Source organism: Rhea pennata, unplaced genomic scaffold (genome assembly GCF_028389875.1).
Source record: "Rhea pennata isolate bPtePen1 unplaced genomic scaffold, bPtePen1.pri scaffold_44, whole genome shotgun sequence".
NCBI classification, from domain to species: domain Eukaryota; kingdom Metazoa; phylum Chordata; class Aves; order Rheiformes; family Rheidae; genus Rhea; species Rhea pennata.
The window spans coordinates 962,835-982,220 of record NW_026907683.1 but is presented as its reverse complement, the minus strand read 5'-3'; positions in this window follow the sequence as shown (position 1 = coordinate 982,220).

Genomic DNA, 19,386 nt, shown 5'->3' with positions numbered 1-19,386 from the left:
GCGATAGAATGTGACACAATAGGATGTGACGCGATAGAATGTGATGCGATAGAATGTTTGTGACGCGATAGAATGTTTGTGATGCGATAGAATGTGACGCGATAGAATATCTGTGATGGCATAGAATGTGACACGATAGAATTTTACGCGATAGAATGTTGCGCGATAGAATGTTCGTGACGCGATAGAATGTGACGCGATAGAATGTTTTTTATGCATAGATTGTGACGCGATAGAATGTTTGTGACGCTATAAAATGTGATGCGATAGAATGTGAGGGAATAGAATGTGACGCGATAGAATGTTTGTGACGTGATAGAATGTGACGTGATAGGATGATTGTGATGCAACAGAATGTGACGCGATAGAATGTGACGCGATACAATGTTTGAGACGCAATAGATTGTGACGCGATAGAATGCTTGTGACGCGATAGATTGTGATACAATAGAATGTTTGTGATGCGATAGAATGTAACGTGATAGAATGTTTGTGACGCTATAGAATGTGACGCAATAGAATGCTTCTAGTGCGATAGAATGGGATGCAATAGAATGTGACGCCATAGAATGTGACGCGATAGAGTGTTTGTGACGGCACAGACTGTGACGCGATAGAATGCTTGTGCTGCATAGATTGTGACGCGATAGAACGTTTGTGACGCAATAGAATGTGACGCAATAGAATGCTTCTGATGCGATATATGTGACGCGATAGAATATTTTTGACGTGTTAGAATATGACGCCATAGAATGTGACGCGATCGATTGTGTCGCGATAGAGTGTTTGTGACGCGATATAATGTGACGCGATAGAATGTGACGCAGTAGAATGTTTGTGACGCCATAGATTGTGACGCGATAGAATGTTTGTGATGAAATAGAATGTGACGCGATAGAATGTGACGCGATAGAGTGTTTGTGACGGCATAGATTGTGACGCGATAGAATGTTTGTGACGCAATAGAATGTGACGCAATAGAATATTTGTGATGCGATAGAATGTGACGCCAGAGAATGTGACGCGATAGAATGTATTTAACGTGTTAGAATGTGACATAATAGAATGTTTGTGACGCGATAGAATATTTGTGAGGCAATAGATTGTGATGCGACAGAATGTTTGTGACGCGATAGAATGTTCGTGATGCGATAGAATGTGACGCGATAGAATGTTTCTGTCGAAACAGAATGTGACGCGATAGAATGTTTGTTATGCATAGATTGTGACGCGATAGAATGTTTGTGACGCTATAAAATGTGATGCGATAGAATGTGAGGCAATAGAATGTGACGCGATACAATGTTTGTGACGTGATAGAATGTGACGTGATAGGATGATTGTGATGCAACAGAATGTGACGAGATAGAATGTGACGCGATACAATGTTTGAGACGCAATAGATTGTGACGCGATAGAATGTTTGTGATGCGATAGAATGTAACGTGATAGAATATTTGTGACGCTATAGAATGTGACGCAATAGAATGCTTCTGATGCGATAGAATGTGATGCGATCGATTGTCTCGCAATAGGATGTTTCTGACGCGATAGAATGTGACGCGATAGAATGTGACGTCATAGAGTGTTTGTGATGGCATAGAATATGACGCGATAGAATTTTTGTGACGTGATAGAATGTGACGCAATGGAATGCTTGTGATGTGATAGAATGTGACGCCAGAGAATGTGACGCGATAGAATGTGTTTTACGTGTTAGAATGTGACATGATAGAATGTTTGTGACGCGATAGAATGTTCGTGATGCGATAGAATGTGACGCGATAGAATGTTTGTGACGGCATAGAATGTGACGCGATAGAATGTTTGTGATGCACAGATTGTGACGCAATAGAATGTTTCTGACGCGATAGAATGTGATGCGATAGAATGTGACGTGATAGAATGTTTGTGATGCGATAGAATGTAACGTGATAGAATGTGACGCGATAGAATGTTTGTGACGCTATAGAATGTGACGCGATAGAATGCTTCTGATGCGACAGAATGTGATGCGATCGATTGTCTCGCAATAGGATGTTTCTGACGCGATAGAATGTGACGCGATAGAATGTGACGTCATAGAGTGTTTGTGATGGCATAGAATATGACGCGATAGAATTTTTGTGACGTGATAGAATGTGACGCAATAGAATGCTTTTGACGCGATGGAATGTGACACATTAGAATTTAACGCAATAGAATGTGACGCGATAGAATGTGACGCGATTTAATGTTTGTGATGGAATAGAATGTGACGTGATAGAATGTGACGCGATAGAGTGTTTGTGACGGCATAGAATGTGACGCGATAGAATGTGACACGATAGAATATTTGTGACGCGATAGAATGTGATGCAATAGAATGTGACGCCATAGAATGTGACGCGATAGAATGTTTGTGTCGCAATAGAATGTTACGTGATAGAATGTGATGCGATAGAGTGTTTGTGACGGCACAGATTGTGACGCGATAGAATGTTTGTGATGCATAGATTGTGATGCGATAGAACGTTTGTGACGCAATAGAATGTGATGCAATAGAATGCTTCTGATGCGATAGAATGTGACGCCAGAGAATGTGACGCGATAGAATATTTTTGACGTGTTAGAATGTGACGCGATAGAATGTTTGTGACGCGATAGAATGTGACACGATAGAATGTGACGCCATAGAATGTGACGCGATCGATTGTGTAGCGATAGAATGTTTGTGACTCCATAGATTGTGACGCGATAGAATGTTTGTGACGCAATAGAATGTGACGCAATAGAATACTTGTGATGCGATAGAATGTGACGCCAGAGAATGTGACGTGATAGAATGTTTTTGACGTGTTAGAATGTGACGTGATAGAATGTCTGTGACGCGATGGAATGTTTGTGATGCGACAGAATGTGACAAGATAAAATGTTTCTGAGGCAATAGATTGTGACGCAATAGAATGCTTTTGACGCGATGGAATGTGACACATTAGAATGTGACGCAATAGAATGTGATGCAATAGAATACTTGTGATGCGATAGAATGTGACGCCAGAGAATGTGACGCGATAGAATGTATTTGACGTGTTAGAATGTGACGTAATAGAATGTTTGTGACGCGATAAAATATTTGTGAGGCAATAGATTGTGATGCGACAGAATGGTTGTGACGCGATAGAATGTGACACAATTGGATGTGACGCGATAGAATGTTTGTGACGCGATAGAATGTTTGTGATGCGATAGAATGTGACGCGATAGAATGTCTGTGATGGCATAGAATGTGACGCGATAGAATTTTACGCGATAGAATGTTGCGCGATAGAATGTTCGTGACGCGATAGAATGTGACGCGATAGAATGTTTCTGTCGAAATAGATTGTGACGCGATAGAATGTTTGTGACGCTATAAAATGTGATGCGATAGAATGTGAGGCAATAGAATGTGACGCGATACAATGTTTGTGACGTGATAGAATGTGACGTGATAGGATGATTGTGATGCAACAGAATGTGACGCGATAGAATGTGACGCAATACAATGTTTGAGACGCAATAGATTGTGACGCGATAGAATGCTTGTGATGCGATAGGTTGTGATGCAATAGAATGTTTGTGATGCGATAGAAAGTAACGTGATAGAATGTTTGTGACGCTATAGAATGTGACGCAATAGAATGCTTCTGATGCGATAGAATGTGATGCGATCGATTGTCTCGCAATAGGATGTTTGTGACGCGATAGAATGTGACGTGATAGAATGAGACGTCATAGAGTGTTTGTGACGGCATATAATATGACGCGATAGAATTTTTGTGACGTGATAGAATGTGACGCAATGGAATGCTTGTGATGTGATAGAATGTGAATCCAGAGAATGTGACGCGATAGAATGTGTTTTACGTGTTAGAATGTGACGTGATAGAATGTCTGTGACGCGATAGAATGTTTGTGATGCGATAGAATGTGACAAGATAAAATGTTTGTGAGGCAATAGATTGTGACGCAATAGAATGCTTTTGACGCGATGGAATGTGACACATTAGAATGTAACGCAATAGAATGTGACACAATAGAATGTGACGCGATAGAATGTTTGTGATGGAATAGAATGTGACGTGATAGAATGTGACGCTATAGAGTGTTTGTGACGGCATAGATTGTGACATGATAGAATGTTTGTGACGCGATAGAATGTGACGCGATAGAATGTGACGCGATAGAATATTTGTGACGCGATAGAATGTGATGCAATAGAATGTGACGCCATAGAATGTGACGCGATAGAATGTTTGTGACGTAATAGAATGTTACGTGATAGAATGTGATGCGATAGAGTGTGACGGCACAGATTGTGACGCGATAGAATGTTTGTGATGCATAGATTGTGATGCGATAGAACGTTTGTGACGCAATAGAATGTGATGCAATAGAATGCTTCTGATGCAATAGAATGTGACGCCAGAGAATGTGACGTGATAGAATATTTTTGACGTGTTAGAATGTGACGCAATAGAATGTTTGTGACGCGATAGAATGTGACACGATAGAATGTGACGCCATAGAATGTCTGTGATGGCATAGAATGTGACGCGATGGAATTTTACGCGATAGAATGTTGCGCGATAGAATGTTCGTGACGCGATAGAATGTGACGCGATAGAATGTTTGTGACGTGTTAGAATGTGACGCGATAAAATGTTTGTGAGGCAATAGACTGTGACGCAATAGAATGCTTTTGACGCGATGGAATGTGACACATTAGAATTTAACGCAATAGAATGTGACGCGATAGAATGTGATGCGATAGAATGTTTGTGATGGAATAGAATGTGACGTGATAGAATGTGATGCGATAGGGTGTTTGTGACGGCATAGAATGTGACGCGATAGAATGTGACACGATAGAATATTTGTGACGCGATAGAATGTGATGCAATAGAATGTGACGCCATAGAATGTGACGCGATAGAATGTTTGTGTCGCAATAGAATGTTACGTGATAGAATGTGATGCGATAGAGTGTTTGTGACGGCACAGAGTGTGACGCGATAGAATTTTTGTGATGCATAGATTGTGACGCGATAGAACGTTTGTGACGCAATAGAATGTGACGCAATAGAATGCTTCTGATGCGATAGAATGTGACGCGATAGAATATTTTTGACGTGTTAGAATGTGACGCCATAGAATGTTTGTGACGCGATAGAATGTTTGTGACGCGATAGAATGTGACGCCATAGAATGTGACGCGATAGAATGTTTGTGACTCCATAGATTGTGACGCGATAGAATGTTTGTGACGCAATAGAATGTGACGCAATAGAATACTTGTGATGCGATAGAATGTGACGCCAGAGAATGTGACGCGATAGAATGTATTTGACGTGTTAGAATGTGACGTAATAGAATGTTTGTGACGCGATAAAATATTTGTGAGGCAATAGATTGTGATGCGACAGAATGGTTGTGACGCGATAGAATGTGACACAATAGGATGTGACGCGATAGAATGTTTGTGACGCGATAGAATGTTTGTGATGCGATAGAATGTGACGCGATAGAATGTCTGTGATGGCATAGAATGTGACGCGATAGAATGTTTCTGTCAAAATAGAATGTGACGCGATAGAATGTTTGTTATGCATAGATTGTGACGCGATAGAATGTTTGTGACGCTATAAAATGTGATGCGATAGAATGTGAGGCAATAGAATGTGATGCGATACAATGTTTGTGACGTGATAGAATGTGACGTGATAGGATGATTGTGATGCAACAGAATATGACGCTATAGAATGTGAAGCGATACAATGTTTGAGACGCAATAGATTGTGACGCGATAGAATGCTTGTGACGCGATAGATTGTGATGCAATAGAATGTTTGTGATGCGATAGAATGTAACGTGATAGAATGTTTGTGACGCTATAGAATGTGACGCAATAGAATGCTTCTGATGCGATAGAATGTGATGCGATCGATTGTCTCGCAATAGGATGTTTGTGACACGAGAGAATGTGACACGATAGAATGTGACGTCATAGAGTGTTTGTGACGGCATAGAATATGACGCGATAGAATTTTTGTGACGTGATACAATGTGACGCAATGGAATGCTTGTGATGTGATAGAATGTGAATCCAGAGAATGTGACGCGATAGAATGTGTTTTACGTGTTAGAATGTGACGTGATAGAATGTCTGTGACGCGATAGAATGTTTGTGATGCGATAGAATGTGACAAGATAAAATGTTTGTGAGGCAATAGATTGTGACGCAATAGAATGCTTTTGACGCGATGGAATGTGACACAATAGAATGTAACGCAATAGAATGTGACACGATAGAATGTGACGCGATAGAGTGTGACGCGATAGAATGTTTGTGATGGAATAGAATGTGACGTGATAGATAGTGACGCCATAGAATGTGACGCGATAGAGTGTTTGTGACGGCACAGATTGTGACGCGATAGAATGTTTGTGATGCATAGATTGTGATGCGATAGAACGTTTGTGACGCAATAGGATGTGATGCAATAGAATGCTTCTGATGCGATAGAATGTGACGCCAGAGAATGTGACGCGATAGAATATTTTTGACGTGTTACAATGTGACGCGATGGAATGTTTGTGACGCGATAGAATGTGACACGATAGAATGTGACGCCATAGAATGTGACGCGATCGATTGTGTCGCGATAGAATGTTTGTGACTCCATAGATTGTGACGCGATAGAATGTTTGTGACGCAATAGAATGTGACGCAATAGAATACTTGTGATGCGATAGAATGTGACGCCAGAGAATGTGACGTGATAGAATGTTTTTGACGTGTTAGAATGTGACGTGATAGAATGTCTGTGACGCAATGGAATGTTTGTGATGCGATAGAATGTGACAAGATAAAATGTTTCTGAGGCAATAGATTGTGACGCAATAGAATGCTTTTGACGCGATGGAATGTGACACATTAGAATGTGACACGATAGAATGTGACGCGATAGAATGTGACGCGATAGAATGTGACGCGATAGAATGTTTGTGATGGAATAGAATGTGACGTGATAGAATGTGACGCTATAGAGTGTTTGTGACGGCATAGATTGTGACATGATAGAATGTTTGTGACGCGATAGAATGTGACGCGATAGAATATTTGTGACGCGATAGAATGTGACGCAATAGAATGTGACGCCATAGAATGTGACGCAATAGAATGTTTGTGACGCAATAGAATGTTACGTGATAGAATGTGATGCGATAGAGTGTTTGTGACGGCACAGATTGTGACGCGATAGAATGTTTGTGATGCATAGATTGTGATGCGATAGAACGTTTGTGACGCAATAGAATGTGATGCAATAGAATGCTTCTGATGCGATAGAATGTGACGCCAGAGAATGTGACGCGATAGAATATTTTTGACGTGTTAGAATGTGACGCGATAGAGTGTTTGTGACGCGATAGAATGTGACACGATAGAATGTGAAGCCATAGAATGTGACGCGATCGATTGTGTCGCGATAGAATGTTTGTGACTCCATAGATTGTGACGCGATAGAATGTTTGTGACGCAATAGAATGTGACGCAATAGAATACTTGTGATGCGATAGAATGTGACGCCAGAGAATGTGACGCGATAGAATGTTTTTGACGTGTTAGAATGTGACGTGATAGAATGTCTGTGACGCAATGGAATGTTTGTGATGCGATAGAATGTGACAAGATAAAATGTTTCTGAGGCAATAGATTGTGACGCAATAGAATGCTTTTGACGCGATGGAATGTGACACATTAGAATGTGACGTGATAGAATGTGACGCGATAGAATGTTTGTGACGCGATAGAATGTGACGTGATAGAATGTGACGCTATAGAGTGTTTGTGACGGCATAGATTGTGACATGATAGAATGTTTGTGACGCAATAGAATGTGACGCAATAGAATACTTGTGATGCGATAGAATGTGACGCCAGAGAATGTGACGCGATAGAATGTATTTGACGTGTTAGAATGTGACGTAATAGAATGTTTGTGACGCGATAAAATATTTGTGAGGCAATAGATTGTGATGCGACAGAATGGTTGTGACGCGATAGAATGTGACACAATAGGATGTGACGCGGTAGAATGTTTGTGACGCGATAGAATGTGACGCGATAGAATGTCTGTGATGGCATAGAATGTGACGCGATAGAATTTTACGCGATAGAATGTTGCGCGCTAGAATGTTCGTGACGCGATAGAATGTGACGCGATAGAATGTTTCTGTCGAAATAGAATGTGACGCAATAGAATGTTTGTTATGCATAGATTGTGACGCGATAGAATGTTTGTGACGCTATAAAATGTGATGCGATAGAATGTGAGGCAATAGAATGTGACGCGATACAATGTTTGTGACGTGATAGAATGTGACATGATAGGATGATTGTGATGCAACAGAATGTGACGCGATAGAATGTGACGCGATACAATGTTTGAGACGCAATAGATTGTGACGCGATAGAATGCTTGTGACGCGATAGATTGTGATGCAATACAATGTTTGAGACGCAATAGATTGTGACGCGATAGAATGCTTGTGACGCGATAAATTGTGATGCAATAGAATGTTTGTGATGCGATAGAATGTAACGTGATAGAATGTTTGTGACGCTATAGAATGTGACGCAATAGAATGCTTCTGATGCGATAGAATGTGATGCGATCGATTGTCTCGCAATAGGATGTTTGTGACGCGATAGAATGTGACGCGATAGAATGTGACGTCATAGAGTGTTTGTGACGGCATAGAATGTGACGCGATAGAATGTTTGTGATGCGATAGAATGTGACACGATAGAATGTGACGCCATAGAATGTGACGCGATCGATTGTGTCGCGATAGAATGTTTTGGACTCCATAGATTGTGACACGATAGAATGTTTGTGACGCAATAGAATGTGATGCAATAGAATACTTGTGATGCGATAGAATGTGACGCCAGAGAATGTGACGTGATAGAATGTTTTTGACGTGTTAGAATGTGACGTGATAGAATGTCTGTGACGCAATGGAATGTTTGTGATGCGATAGAATGTGACAAGATAAAATGTTTGTGAGGCAATAGATTGTGACGCAATAGAATGCTTTTGACGCGATAGAATGTGACACAATAGAATGTAACGCAATAGAATGTGACACGATAGAATGTCACGCGATAGAATGTTTGTGATGGAATAGAATGTGACGTGATAGAATGTGACGCAATAGAGTGTTTGTGACGGCATAGATTGTGACATGATAGAATGTTTGTGACGCGATAGAATGTGACGCGATAGAATGTGACGCGATACAATATTTGTGACACGATAGAATGTGATGCAATAGAATGTGACCCCATAGAATGTGACGCAATAGAATGTTTGTGACGCAATAGAATGTGACGCAATAGAATACTTGTGATGCGATAGAGTGTTTGTGACGGCACAGATTGTGACGCGATAGAATGTTTGTGATGCATAGATTGTGATGCGATAGAACGTTTGTGACGCAATAGAATGTGATGCAATAGAATGCTTCTGATGCAATAGAATGTGACGCCAGAGAATGTGACGTGATAGAATATTTTTGACGTGTTAAAATGTGACGCGATAGAATGTTTGTGACGCGATAGAATGTGACACGATAGAATGTGACGCGATAGAATATTTGTGACGCGATAGAATGTGATGCAATAGAATGTGACGCCATAGAATGTGACGCGATAGAATGTTTGTGACGCAATAGAATGTTACGTGATAGAATGTGATGCGATAGAGTGTTTGTGACGGCACAGATTGTGACGCGATAGAATGTTTGTGATGCAATAGAATGTGATGCAATAGAATGCTTCTGATGCGATAGAATGTGACGCCAGAGAATGTGACGTGATAGAATATTTTTGACGTGTTAGAATGTGACGCGATAGAATGTTTGTGACGCGATAGAATGTGACACGATAGAATGTGACGCCATAGAATGTGACGCGATCGATTTTGTCGCGATAGAATGTTTGTGACGCGATAGAATGTGACGCGATAGAATGTGACGCGATAGAATGTTTGTGACTCCATAGATTGTGACGCAATAGAATACTTGTGATGCGATAGAATGTGACGCAATACAATACTTGTGATGCGATAGAATGTGACGCCAGAGAATGTGACGCGATAGAATGTATTTGACGTGTTAGAATGTGACGTAATAGAATGTTTGTGACGCGATAAAATATTTGTGAGGCAATAGATTGTGATGCGACAGAATGGTTGTGACGCAATAGAATGTGACACAATAGGATGTGACGCGATAGAATATGACGCGATAGAATGTTTGTGACGCGATAGAATGTTTGTGATGCGATATAATGTGACGCCATAGAATGTCTGTGATGGCATAGAATGTGACGCGATAGAATTTTACGCTATAGAATGTTGCGCGATTGAATGTTTCTGTCGAAATAGAATGTGACGCGATAGAATGTTTGTTATGCATAGATTGTGACGCGATAGAATGTTTGTGACGCTATAAAATGTGATGCGATAGAATGTGAGGCAATAGAATGTGACGCGATACAATATTTGTGACGTGATAGAATGTGACATGATAGGATGATTGTGATGCAACAGAATGTGACGCGATAGAATGTGACAGGATACAATGTTTGAGACGCAATAGATTGTGACACGATAGAATGCTTGTGACGCGATAGATTGTGATGCAATAGAATGCTTGTGATGCGATAGAATGTAACGTGATAGAATGTTTGTGACGCTATAGAATGTGACGCAATAGAATGCTTCTGATGCGATAGAATGTGATGCGATCGATTGTCTCGCAGTAGGATGTTTGTGACGCGATAGAATGTGACGCTATAGAATGTGACGTCATAGAGTGTTTGTGATGGCATAGAATATGACGCGATAGAATTTTTGTGACGTGATACAATGTGACGCAATGGAATGCTTGTGATGTGATAGAATGTGAATCCAGAGAATGTGACGCGATAGAATGTGTTTTACGTGTTAGAATGTGATGTGATAGAATGTCTGTGACGCGATAGAATGTTTGTGATGGAATAGAATGTGACGTGATAGAATGTGACGCGATAGAATGTTTGTGACGCAATAGAATGTTACGTGATAGAATGTGATGCGATAGAGTGTGACGGCACAGATTGTGACGCGATAGAATGTTTGTGATGCATAGGTTGTGACGCGATAGAACGTTTGTGATGCAATAGAATGTGACGCAATAGAATGCTTCTGATGCGATAGAATGTGACGCGATAGAATATTTTTGACGTGTTAGAATGTGATGCCATAGAATGTTTGTGACGCGATAGAATGTTTGTGACGCGATAGAATGTGACGCCATAGAATGTGACGCAGTAGAATGTTTGTGACGCCATAGATTGTGACGCGATAGAATGTTTGTGATGAAATAGAATGTGACGCGATAGAATGTGACGCGATAGAGTGTTTGTGACGGCATAGATTGTGACGCGATAGAATGTTTGTGACGCAATAGAATGTGACGCAATAGAATACTTGTGATGCGATAGAATGTGACGCCAGAGAATGTGACGCGATAGAATGTATTTGACGTGTTAGAATGTGACGTAATAGAATGTTTGTGACGCGATAAAATATTTGTGAGGCAATAGATTGTGATGCGACAGAATGGTTGTGACGCGATAGATTGTGACGCAATAGAATGTTTGTGATGCGATAGAATGTAACGTGATAGTATGTTTGTGACGCTATACATTGTGACGCGATAGAATGCTTGTGACGCGATAGATTGTGATGCAATAGAATGTTTGTGATGCGATAGAATGTAACGTGATAGAATGTTTGTGACGCTATAGAATGTGACGCAATAGAATGCTTCTGATGCGATAGAATGTGATGCGATCGATTGTCTCGCAATAGGATGTTTGTGACGCGATAGAATGTGACGCGATAGAATGTGACGTCATAGAGTGTTTGTGACGGCATAGAATATGACGCGATAGAATTTTTATGACGTGATAGAATGTGACGCAATGGAATGCTTGTGATGTGACAGAATGTGAATCCAGATAATGTGACGCGATAGAATGTGTTTTACGTGTTAGAATGTGACATGATAGAATGTTTGTGACGCGATAGAATGTGACGCCATGGAATGTGACGTGATAGAATATATATTGACTTGATAGAATATTTGTGACGCGATAGAATGTTTGTGATGCGATAGAATGCGACGAGATAGAATGTTCGTGACGCGATAGAATGTGACGCGATAGAATGTTTGTGACGGCATAGAATGTGACGCGATAGATTGTTTGTGATGCACAGATTGTGACGCAACAGAATGTTTCTGACGCGATAGAATGTGATGCGATAGAATGTGACGTAATAGAATGTTTGTGATACGATAGAATGTAACGTGATAGAATGTGACGCGATAGAATGTTTGTGACGCCATAGAATGTGACGTGATAGAATGTGATGCGATAGAGTGTTTGTGACGGCACAGATTGTGACGCGATAGAAAGTTTGTGATGCATAGATTGTGATGCGATAGAACTTTTGTGACGCAATAGAATGTGATGCAATAGAATGCTTCTGATGCGATAGAATGTGACCCCAGAGAATGTGACGCCATAGAATATTTTTGACGTGTTAGAATGTGACGCCATAGAATGTTTGTGACGCGATAGAATGTGACACGATAGAATGTGACGCCATAGAATGTGACGCGATAGCGTGTTTGTGACGGCATAGAGTGGAACGCCATAGAACGCTTGTGATGCGAGAGAATGTGACGTGATAGAATGTTTTTGACGTGTTAGAATGTGACGTGATAGAATGTCTGTGACGCGATGGAATGTTTGTGATGCGATAGAATGTGACAAGATAAAATGTTTCTGAGGCAAAGATTGTGACGCAATAGAATGCTTTTGACGCGATGGAATGTGACACATTAGAATGTAACACTATAGAATGTGACGCGATAGAATGTGACGCGATAGAATGTGACGCGATAGAATGTTTGTGATGGAATAGAATGTGACGTGATAGAATGTGACGCGATAGAGTGTTTGTGACGGCATAGATTGTGACGTGATAGAATGTTTGTGACGCGATAGAATGTGATGCAATAGAATGTGACGCCATGGAATGTGACGCGATAGAATGTTTGTGACGCAATAGAATGTTACGTGATAGAATGTGATGCGATAGAGTGTTTGTGACGGCACAGATTGTGACGCGATAGAAAGTTTGTGATGCATAGATTGTGACGCGATAGAAAGTTTGTGACGCAATAGAATGTGACGCAATAGAATGCTTCTGATGTGATATATGTGACGCGATAGAATATTTTTGACGTGTTAGAATGTGACGCCATAGAATGTGACGCAGTAGAATGTTTGTGACGCCATAGATTGTGACGCGATAGAATGTTTGTGATGAAATAGAATGTGACGCGATAGAATGTGACGCGATAGAGTGTTTGTGACGGCATAGATTGTGACGCGATAGAATGTTTGTGACGCAATAGAATGTGACGCAATAGAATACTTGTGATGCGATAGAATGTGACGCCAGAGAATGTGACGCGATAGAATGTATTTGACGTGTTAGAATGTGACGTAATAGAATGTTTGTGACGCGATAAAATATTTGTGAGGCAATAGATTGTGATGCGACAGAATGGTTGTGACGCGATAGATTGTGACGCAATAGAATGTTTGTGATGCGATAGAATGTAACGTGATAGTATGTTTGTGACGCTATACATTGTGACGCGATAGAATGCTTGTGACGCGATAGATTGTGAGGCAATAGAATGTTTGTGATGCGATAGAATGTAACGCGATTAAATATTTGTGAGGCAATAGATTGTGACGTGATAGAATGCTTGTGACGCGATAGATTGTGACGCAATAGAATGTTTGTGATGCGAAAGAATGTAACGTGATAGTATGTTTGTGACGCTATACATTGTGACGCGATAGAATGCTTGTGACGCGATAGATTGTGATGCAATAGAATGTTTGTGATGCGATAGAATGTAACGTGATAGAATGTTTGTGACGCTATAGAATGTGACGCAATAGAATGCTTCTGATGCGATAGAATGTGATGCGATCGATTGTCTCGCAATAGGATGTTTGTGACGCGATAGAATGTGACGCGATAGAATGTGACGTCATAGAGTGTTTGTGACGGCATAGAATATGACGCGATAGAATTTTTATGACGTGATAGAATGTGACGCAATGGAATGCTTGTGATGTGATAGAATGTGAATCCAGATAATGTGTCGCGATAGAATGTGTTTTACGTGTTAGAATGTGACATGATAGAATGTTTGTGACGCGATAGAATGTGACGCCATGGAATGTGACGTGATAGAATATATATTGACTTGATAGAATATTTGTGACGCGATAGAATGTTTCTGATGCGATAGAATGCGACGAGATAGAATGTTCGTGACGGCATAGAATGTGACGCGATAGAATGTTTGTGATGCACAGATTGTGACGCAACAGAATGTTTCTGACGCGATAGAATGTGATGCGATAGAATGTGACGTAATAGAATGTTTGTGATACGATAGAATGTAACGTGATAGAATGTGACGCGATAGAATGTTTGTGACGCCATAGAATGTGACGTGATAGAATGTGATGCGATAGAGTGTTTGTGACGGCACAGATTGTGACGCGATAGAAAGTTTGTGATGCATAGATTGTGATGCGATAGAACTTTTGTGACGCAATAGAATGTGATGCAATAGAATGCTTCTGATGCGATAGAATGTGACCCCAGAGAATGTGACGCCATAGAATATTTTTGACGTGTTAGAATGTGACGCCATAGAATGTTTGTGACGCGATAGAATGTGACACGATAGAATGTGACGCCATAGAATGTGACGCGATAGCGTGTTTGTGACGGCATAGAGTGGAACGCCATAGAACGCTTGTGATGCGAGAGAATGTGACGTGATAGAATGTTTTTGACGTGTTAGAATGTGACGTGATAGAATGTCTGTGACGCGATGGAATGTTTGTGATGCGATAGAATGTGACAAGATAAAATGTTTCTGAGGCAAAGATTGTGACGCAATAGAATGCTTTTGACGCGATGGAATGTGACACATTAGAATGTAACACTATAGAATGTGACGCGATAGAATGTGACGCGATAGAATGTGACATGATAGAATGTTTGTGATGGAATAGAATGTGACGTGATAGAATGTGACGCGATAGAGTGTTTGTGACGGCATAGATTGTGACGTGATAGAATGTTTGTGACGCGATAGAATGTGATGCAATAGAATGTGACGCCATGGAATGTGACGCGATAGAATGTTTGTGACGCAATAGAATGTTACGTGATAGAATGTGATGCGATAGAGTGTTTGTGACGGCACAGATTGTGACGCGATAGAAAGTTTGTGATGCATAGATTGTGACGCGATAGAACGTTTGTGACGCAATAGAATGTGACGCAATAGAATGCTTCTGATGTGATATATGTGACGCGATAGAATATTTTTGACGTGTTAGAATGTGACGCCATAGAATGTTTGTGACGCGATAGAATGTTTGTGACGCGATAGAATGTGATGCAATAGAATACTTGTGATGCGATAGAATGTGACGCCAGAGAATGTGACGCGATAGAATGTATTTAAAATGTTAGAATGTGACATAATAGAATGTTTGTGACGCGATAGAATGTGACGTGATAGAATGTGACGCGATAGCGTGTTTGTGACGGTATAGAGTGGAACGCCATAGAACGCTTGTGATGCGAGAGAATGTGACGCCAGAGAATGTGACGTGATAGAATGTCTTTGACGTGTTAGAATGTGACGTGATAGAATGTCTGTGACGCGATGGAATGTTTGTGATGCGATAGAATGTGACAAGATAAAATGTTTCTGAGGCAAAGATTGTGACGCAATAGAGTGCTTTTGACGCTATGGAATGTGACACATTAGAATGTAACACAATAGAATGTGACGCGATAGAATGTGACGCGATAGAATGTGACGCGATAGAATGTTTGTGATGGAATAGAATGTGACGTGATAGAATGTGACGCGATAGAGTGTTTGTGACGGCATAGATTGTGACGTGATAGAATGTTTGTGACGCGATAGAATGTGATGCAATAGAATGTGACGCCATAGAATGTGATGCGATAAAATGTTTGTGACGCAATAGAATGTTACGTGATAGAATGTGATGCAATAGAGTGTTTGTGACGGCACAGATTGTGACGCGATAGAAAGCTTGTGATGCATAGATTGTGATGAGATAGAACGTTTGTGACGCAATAGAATGTGATGCAATAGAATGCTTCTGATGCGGTAGAATGTGACGCCAGAGAATGTGACGCGATAGAGTGTATTTGACGTGTTAGAATGTGACGTAATAGAATGTTTGTGACGCGATAAAATATTTGTGAGGCAATAGATTGTGATGCGACAGAATGGTTGTGACGCGATAGAATGTGACACAATACGATGTGACGCGATAGAATATGACACGATAGAATGTTTGTGACGCGAGAGAATGTTTGTGATGCGATAGAATGTGACGCGATAGAATGTCTGTGATGGCATAGAATGTGACGCGATAGAATTTTACGCGATAGAATGTTGCGCGATAGAATGTTCGTGACGCGATAGAATGTGACGCGATAGAATGTTTCTGTCGAAATAGAATGTGACGCGATAGAATGTTTGTTATGCATAGATTGTGACGCGATAGAATGTTTGTGACGCTATAAAATGTGATGCGATAGAATGTGAGGCAATAGAATGTGACGTGATACAATGTTTGTGACGTGATAGAATGTGACGTGATAGGATGATTGTGATGCAACAGAATGTGACGCGATAGAATGTGACGCGATACAATGTTTGTGACGCAATAGATTGTGACGCGATAGAATGTTTGTGACGCGATAGAATGTAACGTGATAGAATGTTTGTGACGCTATAGAATGTGACGCAATAGAATGCTTCTGATGCGATAGAATGTGATGCGATCGATTGTCTCGCAATAGGATGTTTGTGACGCGACAGAATATGACGCGATAGAATGTGACGTCATAGAGTGTTTGTGACGGCATAGAATATGACGCGATAGAATTTTTGTGACGTGATAGAATGTGACGCAATGGAATGCTTGTGATGTGATAGAATGTGACGCCAGAGAATGTGACGCGATAGAATGTGTTTTACGTGTTAGAATGTGACATGATAGAATGTTTGTGACGCGATAGAATGTGACGCCATGGAATGTGACGTGATAGAATATATATTGACTTGATAGAATGTTTGTGATGCGATAGAATGCGACGAGATAGAATGTTCGTGACGCGATAGAATGTGACGCGATAGAATGTTTGTGACGGCATAGAACGTGACGCGATAGAATGTTTGTGATGCACAGATTGTGACGCAATAGAATGTTTCTGACGCGATAGAATGTGATGCGATAGAATGTGACGTAATAGAATGTTTGTGATGCGATAGAATGTAACGTGATAGAATGTGACGCGATAGAATGTTTGTGACGCCATAGAATGTGACGCGATAGAATGTTTGTGATGCGATAGAATGTGACGTGATAGAATGTGACGCGATAGCGTGTTTGTGACGGCATAGAGTGGAACGCCATAGAACGCTTGTGATGCGAGAGAATGTGACGCCAGAGAATGTGACGTGATAGAATGTTTTTGACGTGTTAGAATGTGACGTGATAGAATGTCTGTGACGGCATAGAATGTGACTCGATAGAATGTTTGTGATGCACAGATTGTGACGCAATAGAATGTTTCTAACGCGATAGAATGTGATGCGATAGAATGTGACGTAATAGAATGTTTGTGATGCGATAGAATGTAACGTGATAGAATGTGACGCGATAGAATGTTTGTGATGGAATAGAATGTGACGTGATAGAATGTGACGCGATAGCATGTGTGTGACGGCATAGAGTGGAACGCCATAGAACGCTTGTGATGCGAGAGAATGTGACGCCAGAGAATGTGACGTGATAGAATGTTTTTGACGTGTTAGAATGTGACGTGATAGAATGTCTGTGACGCGATGGAATGTTTGTGATGCGATAGAATGTGACAAGATAAAATGTTTCTGAGGCAAAGATTGTGACGCAATAGAATGCTTTTGACGCGATGGAATGTGACACATTAGAATGTAACACTATAGAATGTGACGCGATAGAATGTGACGCGATAGAATGTGACGCGATAGAATGTTTGTGATGGAATAGAATGTGACGTGATAGAATGTGACGCGATAGAGTGTTTGTGACGGCATAGATTGTGACGTGATAGAATGTTTGTGACGCGATAGAATGTGATGCAATAGAATGTGACGCCATAGAATGTGACGCGATAGAATGTTTGTGACGCAATAGAATGTTACGTGATAGAATGTGATGCGATAGAGTGTTTGTGACGGCACAGATTGTGACGCGATAGAAAGTTTGTGATGCATAGATTGTGATGCGATAGAACGTTTGTGACGCAATAGAATGTGATGCAATAGAATGCTTCTGATGCGATAGAATGTGACGCCAGAGAATGTGACGCGATAGAATGTATTTGACGTGTTAGAATGTGACGTAATAGAATGTTTGTGACGCGATAAAATATTTGTGAGGCAATAGACTGTGATGCGATAGAATGGTTGTGACGCGATAGAATGTGACACAATAGGATGTGACGCGATAGAATGTGACGCGATAGAATGTTTGTGACGCGATAGAATGTTTGTGATGCGATAGAATGTGACGCGATAGAATATCTGTGATGGCATAGAATGTGACGCGATAGAATTTTACGCGATAGAATGTTTTTTATGCATAGATTGTGACGCGATAGAATGTTTGTGACGCTATAAAATGTGATGCGATAGAATGTGAGGGAATAGAATGTGACGCGATACAATGTTTGTGACGTGATAGAATGTGACGTGATAGGATGATTGTGATGCAACAGAATGTGACGCGATAGAATGTGACGCGATACAATGTTTGAGACGCAATAGATTGTGACGCGATAGAATGCTTGTGACGCGATAGATTGTGATGCAATAGAATGTTTGTGATGCGATAGAATGTAACGTGATAGTATGTTTGTGACGCTATAGATTGTGACGCGATAGAATGCTTGTGACGCGATAGATTGTGATACAATAGAATGTTTGTGATGCGATAGAATGTAACGTGATAGAATGTTTGTGACGCTATAGAATGTGACGCAATAGAATGCTTCTAATGCGATAGAATGGGATGCAATAGAATGTGACGCCATAGAATGTGACGCGATA